This window comes from Carica papaya, chromosome 9, assembly GCF_054855325.1.
Source record: "Carica papaya isolate Zhongbai chromosome 9, ASM5485532v1, whole genome shotgun sequence".
In the NCBI taxonomy this organism is placed as follows: Eukaryota; Viridiplantae; Streptophyta; class Magnoliopsida; order Brassicales; family Caricaceae; genus Carica; species Carica papaya.
This window is the reverse complement of record NC_142317.1, coordinates 24,744,327-24,755,675: the sequence shown is the minus strand read 5'-3', so window position 1 is coordinate 24,755,675 and position 11,349 is coordinate 24,744,327. Positions and strand designations below refer to the sequence as shown.

Sequence of the window (11,349 nt, the reverse complement as noted above, 5' to 3'; positions counted from 1 at the left end):
ACATTTGCTCTAGTTGCAAGGTACGACACTATCAGATTAATTATTATCTTTGCTGCATTCAAAAATTAGCAGATTCATCAACTGGATATTAAATCTACATTTTTAAATTGCTTTCTTGATGAAAATATCTATGTTGAGCAGTCTGATGGTTTTATAATTTCTTAAAAAGAAGATCATGTATATTTATTGAAAAAGGCTCTTTATGGCCTTAAACAAGCTCCAAGAGCTTGGTACAGCAGAGTAGATAGCCAATTAATATAGCTCGGGTTTAAAAGAAGTGATAGTGAAACAACATTATACATCAAAGGAGCAAATGAAAAAATTTTAGTTGTCTCTCTATATGTAGATGACATGCTTGTGACAGGGGAGGATCCTTAACTCATCCAATTTTTCAAAGCTCAAATGAGGGAAGCTTTCGAAATGATGGATCTTGGACTGATGAAGTACTTTTTGGGCATGGAAGTGGAGCAATCAAGAAATGGCATTTTCATATGTCAAAAAAATTATGTAGCAGAGATCTTAAAGAAATTTCACATGGTAGATTGTAAACCTATGAGTGTTCCAATATCTACCTGTGAGAAATTGAGTAAAGATGTTGATGGAAAGAAGATTGATGAAGGCTTGTATAGAAGTCTTATTGGAAGTCTTTTATATTTTACAGTAACCAGGCTCGATATTATATTTGTTGTGACTATTTTATCAAGATATATGCATTCTCAATCTGAAAAACATTATTCAGCAGCAAAACGTATACTCAGGTATTTAAAAAGTACCATAGACCTTGGTATTATGTATAGAAGTGCTGAAAATGAAGAAGTGAAGCTGCTGGGATATTCTGACAACGATTGGGAAGGCTGCTTGGATGATTTTAAAAGCACTTTAGGGAATCTTTTCTCTTTGGGTTCAAGTATCTTTACATAAAGCTCAAAAAAGCAAGAAATAACAACTTAATCAACAGCTGAAGCTAAATATATTACTGTTGCCTCAACTGTGAATCAAGCCATCTGGTTAATGAGACTCTTAATGGATCTTTGTTGTTAATAAAAAGGTCCAACATAAATCAAATGTGATAATCTTTATGCAGTGTCAATTTCAAAGAACCCGGTATTTAATGGTAGGATAAAACATATCAAGATCAAGTTCCACCTTATTTGAGAAGTTCAACAATCTAATGAAATGGTTCTGGTTCATTATTCTTTTAAAGATCAACTTGCTGATATGCTTACAAAAGCTTTACCTAAGGAGAGGTTTGAAATTCTCAGAGAAAGGATTGGTGTTTGTCACAAAAATGCCAATGAGCAGTATTGAACATCTGGCATTTTAACTCCAGCAGTGAAGACTTTTTTAAAATTCAGCAAATAAAATCATTTTAAATATTAGTTGAAAGAGATAAATTATTTCAAACTAGTTTTAGATTTATTCAAATAAAGATCATTATATAATTATCTTCCAAAATTTTAGTTATTATCTTTAAATTTTTGAATTATAACAGCTTAAGAATTTGGTACTAAAAAGTAGGCGATTAGTTTATTATAAGTATTCTGAAATGAAGAAAATATAACAATCTTTCTTCCTAAAAGTTTCTTCTTGGGTTACTGCCAACCTTTCTTATTTTTTAAAACCAACATTCACTCACTTGGCTTTTATCATCTGATAATCTCATACACTATTGTCTTTTACCTTTATATCTTTCACCTTCAAGTTGAGTGCCAGACAGATCCTCTTAAATCAAAATATTCTCAAGTATTATTTTAAGACACCGCAAAGAGTTCTATATAACAAATACTGCACCAATACTATAAGCAAGAGTATAACACACGAAGGAAAAGATAGTGTGTTATCAATTACGTTAAGCTCTAATATGCAATTTAAATGTTTAGATGCATCAGGGAATTAAAACTTAGAACAATAAAAGAACTGAGAGTAGGAAAAAAATTGACGGTTTATAGAATATGTAGGGATTCAGTATTATTCCAAGGAGAAATCCGAAAGATATACCTACCAATCTATTCCTGATGTACGTTGTGTTTTAAAAAAATATATAACCTTTAATGACTATGTAAGTGTGAATGTACGTAGTTGTAAAAAGAAATTATAGAATAAAATGAGCTTTTACCTTATGAAGAGTTGGTTTTTGCACTATTTCAAAGAAGGATGGTTGAGTACCAAAAAGTTAAGTACTTTTCCAATGAGTATGTTACTTCATCGGGATTTTTTTCCTTTATTTCATTTCTTTTCTTTTTTTTTTTTGCATAAGAATCAAAATTGCAAGAAAAGTAAATTAAAAAAAATTGGTACTCAACAACAATTTTATCAAGTCAAAAAAGCGTCAATTGACGTTATGTCTTATTTGGATCAATGTATGAGATAATTCTTTTTCATTATTTTTTTATAGATGAATAAAAATAAATGGTGCAATAATTTAAAGTGCAACAGTAAACGATAGTAGGTTTAGACGGAGGTAAATCTCTGATACCAATTGATGCGGAACCCAAGATCAACCAGCGTGATCAGGAACTCACATAATTTCATTAAAGGTATTAAAGAAATTGATCATATAAAAACATTCCCTACTTAACCCATTATCAAGAATGATAGGAAATAAGATCACTAGAAATAAAAAAAATAGAATGAAAAAATGTCACAAGGTTATATCTTGATAAGTAAATCCACTCCTTACTTAACAAGAGAGATAAAGAAAACCTCTCTTAAATAAAACTCACAATATTATTGATTTTAATCTTGAATTCTTATAATAAAGACTTGATGGCCTATTTATAGGATAAGTAATGTGAATAAAAATGTAATAAACATCTCCTAATTTAAAATTATAATTATATAGAAAATTAATTAAAATTAAAGTCTAAATCCCTAACTAAGTACAATTACATAAGAAATTAATTAAAATTAATGTTTAAATTCCTAACTAGGATAGATATAATCTTCCCTCTTTTCTTGGCCAATTGCTTCCTTTTCTTGTCTTTTCATAATGTACTTGAAGTAAGTTGATGAGACCATTATGCCCTTAGACTAATTGGTCGTGCTTGTTTTTCTGTTCTTTTGGATGTGACATTCTCTTTATGATTTATATCCATACTCACATCAATTATGGACTTATGAGTACACATATAAATATTTTACAAAATTTAAGATTAAATTTTAGAAATTAATATAAACTACTAAGGTGTCATTAGGAATTTAATTGTTGGGTTTTTCTAAGTAAAGAAAATTTAAATTTTTATTAACTTTACTTAACTTAGAAATTAACAAATTAAAGTACGTTTAAATAAGTTTACATCTAAATTATATTTTCTAAAAATAATCTATCGCTATATATAGCATAAGTATGAATCAAATTTTCTAAAACATTAACCTTCACTAATAACATGATATTTAAAAAATAAACATACATTAAATCTAATTAAAAAATATATCATATTTGACTTCAAACTAATAAATAAAATAAATTATAATTTTTATATTAATTTTTAACACTTTTCATTAATGTAAAAATTACAATCACCAAATTTGTCTTGTTGGAATACATATCTCCAATATGTCTTATTTAATTTTCATATTTTGAAGTTTTTTTTTTTTTAATTTTTAATGCACTTCTCACTAATATCCAATTATTGATGCACTTTCTATCAATTTTTAATTATTGATGCGTATCTTATCAAAATCTAATTGTTGACTCACTTCTTATCAACCTTTAACTATTAATGCGTTTCTCATCAAAATTTGTCATTAATTCCCTTAGAGCACTGCTCTCTAATTTTTTTATGTAACGACCAAACCTGAACATCGACATATGGCTATTTATGACATTCCTATCGAAAAATATATGTGATGAACATAAGCAATAGTTTGAAAAGTATGCTTATACAATCATAGCATATTCCAAATCCTACCCACTGAAATATGACCTTTCACTAGTTCGCCTACTGCCTCCCTCTATTTTCCTTTTTCTGTTTCAGCTGTTTTGTATTTTACATTCCTGTGTACTGTATGAAACTCTATCACCCCTCACTTCCATAAAACTTTAATTTCCTCTCTCTCTATGCTTCCGGGATTATGTGGACTGATTCGAGGCCATCTTCCTGTTTTACATGATCTGCAAAAATAATATTAAATAATAGGATGAACATAAAATGCTTAGTAAGCCCAAATTAGCACCTCAAGCAATTAGAATTTGCATTACAGTGCGGTGACTCATTCATCCTGGTGGTTGTTTTCCTCAACTCCAGTCATATACTTTCAATTTTCCTCTTATTCTAATCCAGCAATTTCTTCAAAATACTTTCAAGACAATTTCATTTTCAAATGGATTATTTACATTCAAATAAAGGATCCCCATTTAATTTACTTACCTCTTTACCTATTTTGTAAAACAATTCTCATTTACTTGCAATATTCTGTACGCAACAATTTTTCTAGTAAGTTGAAGCATTATAACAGAACATACATATCACTAATATTATTCGACACAGCCATTGAACTTACCTAATTATATTTCCACTGTTCATTCTCATCATTTCACATTTTTTTCTCTAATTGCCTTTAATTTCTTTCCCTCCGTATTTCACACTCGACTCTACCAGCCCAACTCTCTTTCTGCGTTGGTCACACCAGAATGTAACACACGCACACCGACCACAAAGGCCATGCACACACACCGTCCACAAAACCCACGCATGCACACACACCCACACAGCTTGCACTTTACGCCTTGAACCCGGCCCTTCAGAGCTTTCTCTTTCTCGACCACATCTCTGCCTTGTTTATCACATGCGTTCGAGAGATTCACTCCCATTTGGACTCTCTGATATTTGGTCCACTCTGCTGACTAAGCATGGGTGAACTGTTCCACATCACATGGCCAACACATGCTACACACACACCACAACAAGAAAATCATCAACACAAAAAAAATATGTTTTGGTTCCAGCTCAGTCCCATCCTGCATTTAGCCTCTGGTTTGTATCATTTAATCTTCCAAATTTGGTTTCATTTCTACCCAACATTTTCTAGATTCAACACTCAAAGGCTTACATTAAAACAGTTCTACTCTAGTATCATTCCCAATAACAAATCCTCAAATTAATGATGTGAGTCGTCTGAGAGTTTCCTTCGAGTTACCTTTATTTTGCTCACTGTTCTCCATCACCCTGAACACCTTCCTTTATTCTTCTTCCCCTCTATGTGTTTGGTTAGTCGGGTTTCTATCTCCAATTTACTCCCAAAATTCATTTGATGGAATGTGTCTACCCGGAATCCCTTCTCACACTCTGAATACTCGAATCACCAACACATCTCAGTCCTCTTCTTCAAACACTGACACGCTCACATTTACATCTATTTCGAAGATAAGGAAATACACATGTATGTACGCCCATTTGTTCGTTCATATGATGCTGTGTACCTTATTCTGGTTTCCAGATTTCCATTCTAAATCTTCCTCATGTGACTTAAATGAATTAACATGCACTTTAAACTCAAATTTGAATCAAAAAAGGCTGAAATGATCTTACCTCCTTGGTTCCGAATGAAGATAGATCGTGTTGATTCCCTTTATACTCCTTAACTCCCCCACAGCCGACGGTGTTCTCTCCAGATTGTTCCCCTCTCCTTTGAAATTCTTTTCAGTTGCGCTCCTCCCCTTCTTCGTTAATCTATCCCTCTTATAACGGCTTTGGAAGTCTCAAGGCTCTTCTACAAAATGCTGATCAGAATCGTCCATTGCCTGTAGTCAGTATTTACACTTCAAATCTTCCCTTTGATCTGATGTGGCGACATCTGAGCCGTTTTTAATGAGGGAAAGGTGCCCTGACGTGACGTGGTTTGCCTACATGGTTGTCTACGATTGGTTCATAGTGGTGTTAGGTAGCTGATATGTTCAAGCTTCCTGATATTAACTCTTCCCCTCATTCCTCCATTTTAGTCCTTTCTTTTCCCTTGTGGATGGCTATAATCCATCCCTCCATGTTAGTCCTTCTTTACTAATATTTAATAAATGATTTGTGAAATTATGTATGTCGAGTTTTCATTCATTATAACAACAAATATGCATTACAATTAATTTCAGAGATTCCGGCTATTATATTTTATCTCTCATTTCTTTTTTTCAAAGACCCATGATCAAAAGAGATTTTCATACTACTTGTTGGATTTTTTCTTGGTGAAGAAAATTTAAAATTTCATTAACTTCACTTAACTCAAAAATTAATAACTTAAAAGTACGTTTAAATAAGATTACATCTAAACTATATTTTCTGAAAATAATTTATCACTATTTAAAATATAAATATAAATCAAATCTCCTATAAAATAAACTCCCACTAATTACTTGATATTTAAAAAATAAATATTGACTAAATCTAATTAGAAAATTTTGACTTCAAACTAATAAATAAAATAAATTATAAATTTTTATATTAAAAATATTTTTTTAATTATGAACTCATGAGTACACATACAAATATTTAAGATTAAATTTTAGAAATTAGTATAAACTATTAGAGTTTCATTAGGAGTTTAATAGCTACCTTATATATAATTTTATGTATTTAACGTTTGATTTAGATACACTACAAAATCTTAGAAAAGAGAAGAAATTAGAAAACAATAAAAACAGAAAGAGAAAAGATTGGAAGAAAAAGATAGGTTTTCCAACAACTATAAAAGTGTTCAAAACTAAATAGAACTTATTTAGAATAAAGAATAAAGAATATTTTGCTTGGTAGTAGATTCTTAGTTACTTTACATGTAACAACCCAGCCTCTGAGCCAGTTGTCATACCAATCAACCTATAACGCTTATTCGTTTCCTGCTTAACGTATAGATCATCAAGTCTCAAGACATCCATCTGCTCAAATTTCATTCCATATAAAACTCATATATATATATATATATATATATGCATACATCTATCCAATTTCTCATATATATCATTTGGAAACATACTATACCACATCACCAAACATAATTAATTGAAAGTGTAATTATCTCTAATTCCTGGAAGAGATATACATATATAACGACATCGATCCGATATCATCCTAAGCTCTAAGACAACAACATTACAATGCGGAACGTTCCTGCTTGCTCCTAAGTTTGGAGGCACATTTCCTGTACGTCTGAATCCTGCTCTCGTTTCACATGTTCTGTAACATACCACATGATGAGCTAAAATGCCTAGTAAGTAAAATTTGAAATTCACACTAAAGCGAATAGAAATATTTACAACTAATATTTATTTAGTCTTGAATATTTATTTGGTCTCCCAACATGCTTGGGTATTAAGTCTTCTTATTTTAAGATTTCTATGTCTTCTTAATCTTTATTGGATTTAGGAGATGTTTCCTTGAAAACTTGACTAGTTGAGATTTTTTTTTCTCCACCTTTTTTTTTTCACCCAAGGGTTTTCCTTCTATTTAGGGGATTTCCTCTTTTTTAGGAGCTTTCTCTTGTTCGAGGAATTATCTCCCTATTGGGAAATTTCCTCCTACTTGAGGGGTTTGTGTCTCCCATTTAGGAGATTTTCTTGAGTGGTAAATTTTTTTCTCCCTTTGAAGGAAATTTGAGATCTCCCTAACAATTCCCTTCCCTAAATCAGTGGAAATGGAGTTTCCTCTCAAAATTCACTTATTCACCATCTCCATTTGGCTTCTAAATGAGGCCCTAATTTCTTTTTATTCTTAAATTTCTCATACTGCCATATATGAATTCCTATATTTTTGGACTTTTGGAGTTATAGTCTTACTTTCTTTTGGGGTCGGATATTTCTCTGTGTGAAGGTTCAAAAGGCATAACCGGTCATTCAAATATTTTGTTATTTTTCTTTCTTCCTCGTCTCTAGTGAACCTAGTGAAGGTATTCTTCCAAAGATTCATCCATGTCATTTGTATTCAAGAATTTTCCTTACAGTCTCCGTTCGAATTTGGCTTGTCTCATTTTTTCTTTCTATTCTGGAGTGGAAGTTATCAATTTTATTTGTACCTCATGTTCCTTTGCCCCTATTGAATCGATTCTTTTAGTGGTAGCTTAAGTCTCCCTTGGTATCTATTGGCATTCTCTATGTTTCATCATGGTCATTGTTTATTCATCCTTTCTAACTGGCTCCAAAGTGAAGCCATGGTTCCTTAATCTTGAATTTATTAAATTCTAATATAAGTAGATCCTACCTTTAGGACTTTAGAATACCATACTCTTCAGTTTCCTTGACACTATCTCCTACATGCACATACGTTTTACTTCTTAACCTAACTTTCTGTAAAACATTTTCTAAATCTTGTACTCTTCATATAGTCCAAACCCTCATGACCCTAAGTCTCATGTAACAAGGAATGTCCTAGGAATATGTGCTCTGATACCAAATATAACAACCCTCGCCTCTGAGGCAGTTGTCATATCAATCAACCTATAAAGCTTATTCATTTCCTACTTGATGTATAAATCATCAAGTCTCATGACATCCATCTGCAAAAATTCCATTCCATATGAAACTCATGTATATACATATATATATATATATATATTTATACATATATCCAAATTCTACCATTTGGAAATATATTGTACTACATCACCAAATGTAATTAATTGAAAGTGTAAGTATAGCTAATTCCTGGAAGAGATATACATATATAACGACATCAATTCGACATCATCCTAAGCTCTAAGACAATGACATTACAATGTGGTACATTCTTGCTTGCCCCTGAGTTTGGAGGCACGTTTCCTGTACGTTCGGATCATGCTTTTGTTTTACCTATTCTGTAATATACCATGTAATGAGCTACAATGCCCAGTAAGTAAAATATGAAATTCACAGCAAAGTGAATAGAAATATTTACAACTAAATTTTCGGTACTGGGTGTTATCCAACCTACCATTTTCCCCTTCCCTCTCTCTCTGCCTATTGTCTACACTTAACTTTACTACATTCTATCACAAACTCCCAAGCTGCAGTAATTTCACCATTTCTTTAAGGAACCTCTACCCAGTACCCTTCTCAGACTCCCCTATGTTTCTACTAAATTTTCCCCAATTCCACTCTATTTTATCCAATTTTTTTCAGTGTTTCCCCTACTATTCATGCCCCTTTTACTTACACCAAACCGTCCCCTAAATCTGTACTCTATAACTGTTCTCTGCCCAGCTTGTTTTCATCCTCACACTGTCATTTTCTACCCATTTCCACTTGCTGACTCTCACCCCTTCCTGCCTTATCCTTTCACTATAACTCCCCCTCAAATATTTTCCTGATTTGACCTTCTGTCAAGGTTGTCCCCCCTTGAGTAAACCTCCAAACACAACAATCTTTTAATCCCCACACACTCGTACCATAGATTTAATAGTTAGTTGTAAGATTTAAATACCTGTAAATTTCCCAGGGCATCAACCCCTCGATCCAATAATCGGGCCACCACAGATACATATATCTATGTAAATTTCCATCGACATATTCAATGCCATACACTTACTCGGGACATCGACCCCTCAACCCAGCAATTGAGCCAAGTAACAAATATACATAATATATATATATAATTTCCATCGATATATTAACTGCCATACACATACTTAGGATATCAACCCCACGACCCAACAACTGGGCCAAGTAATAAATATATATATGTATATATAAATTTTTCATCGACATATTAAATGCAATACACATACTCGATGCATCAACCCCTCAACCCAGCCACTCGGCCAATTAATACAAAATTCACTCCTTCACCGGAACACAGTAAGCACTTAAAAACAAATGTTTATCAATAAATAAAAGAATGTATAATAGGAATCATTAGGCATCGACACCCCCTCCAACAACATATACATGTTCCAATTTCCCTCGTATTCCCTAACTCCTCTTTTTCTTTTTTTTTTCAGTTCCTTTCCTACCCATTCATTTTCTGTGTTACCACCCTCTCCTTTGGTCGACTAAACTAATTGGTTCTCCATTCACCCAGTCTTCTATTTATTTCAGGTTCCCACTCCCTATCACTCAAAATTTCACCTATTTCACCAAGTAAATCCCAGACCTAAATCCCTCTAAATTTCTCTATTTCCCTTTTTTGTCTCTTCTGATTATCCCTTTAGATTCATTGATCCCCTCACCTAAACTTTCCTCAATCTTCTTAATGTCTCTTTAATAATTCCAACACAAAAGAATTCAGTATGTAAATTCTATCTCGAGATGTGAAATGCAAATTGGACTTACCTCTCGGATCTGTGTAATGATGATTCAACGTAGTGTCTCTCCTTCCTCTCCCTACGCCCTCGCGTTAGTGATGGTGCTTTGGTCAATCTACTTGTTGTTCACCCTCCCCCAGCTTTCTTTGATCTCACTGTTCCCACCAGTATATTTTTACTATTCTCTCTCTTTCTCTCTCTAGATTGCCACTCTCCTCTCTTTGTACTAAACTCCTCCCCCTTGTTGGGTTACAGGTGGGAAGAAGAAAATGGAGGTCGTTCGTGGAAGGCTTGGGGCTGGCCTTATGGGCTTAGGTCTTTTGGATTGGGTCGAAGGAAATATTGGACTAGCTGGGTATCACATTACGGTTTCTCCAGCCAATGAGCCTTTGTAACTATAATGTATATATGTATCATAAGTTTTTAATAGATATTAAGATTGTATGATTTAGATAAAATTATAAGTTTTTAGAAATTTAGAGTTGCAAAAAAATGTAAATCGTACGACAATAAGGTTTCAATTTTTTTTTTAATTTTTTTTTTAATCAACTTTCAGCCAACAAACTATATAGTTATATCTAATATTATAAACTTTGCATTAACACAAAGATCATATGTAATATCCAAGACTTAGAAAAGGTTTAAATTCGTAGTGTAATAAAGGATGAACTTTAATTTTTGCATTTTGTAATTTTAAAAATGTGTGAATGTGTTAAATTAAAATTGAAATTCATAAAAAATGTGAAAAATAATTCAAATAATTAATTTAGAACATTTTTGAAATAAAATATTAAAGTCAGGGCCTTTTAAAATTAAAAAGGGATCCATTTGAAAGAATTGTAAGTGACCAATGGTCAATCTGCCATTTTAGAGAAATGGGCCACGTAGGATTGCTGACTCAACCACTTGACCAATAGGATCGTGCCATGTGGACACCACACCAACAAGTGAAGTGACACTGACTGACATATTGATGATTCACGTGCTCGCGATCGGGCGGTCTCCTCCTTGCCATATGGATAGGAACGAACGGTGGGGATCTGTTGAGGGGGGTATTTAAGCCTCACCCTTGTTAGCTCCAAAAAATCCTAGTCATCAAGGGGGGGGGGGGGGGGGGGGGAGATCAGAGAAGAAGGAAGCAGACACCAT

General features: G+C 32.8%; 1 long non-coding RNA gene across 1 annotated transcript; it reads right to left on the bottom strand.

Moving 5' to 3' along the window:
- Positions 1 to 3,798: 3,798 nt before the first annotated feature.
- LOC110816830 (uncharacterized) lies at positions 3,799 to 10,844 on the bottom strand. The gene is made up of 2 exons (XR_002540091.2): positions 10,229 to 10,844; positions 3,799 to 4,114 (listed from the first exon to the last, which is right to left on the bottom strand). It is a non-coding gene; the product is annotated as an uncharacterized LOC110816830 (long non-coding RNA).
- Between the last annotated feature and the right edge of the window lie 505 nt (positions 10,845 to 11,349).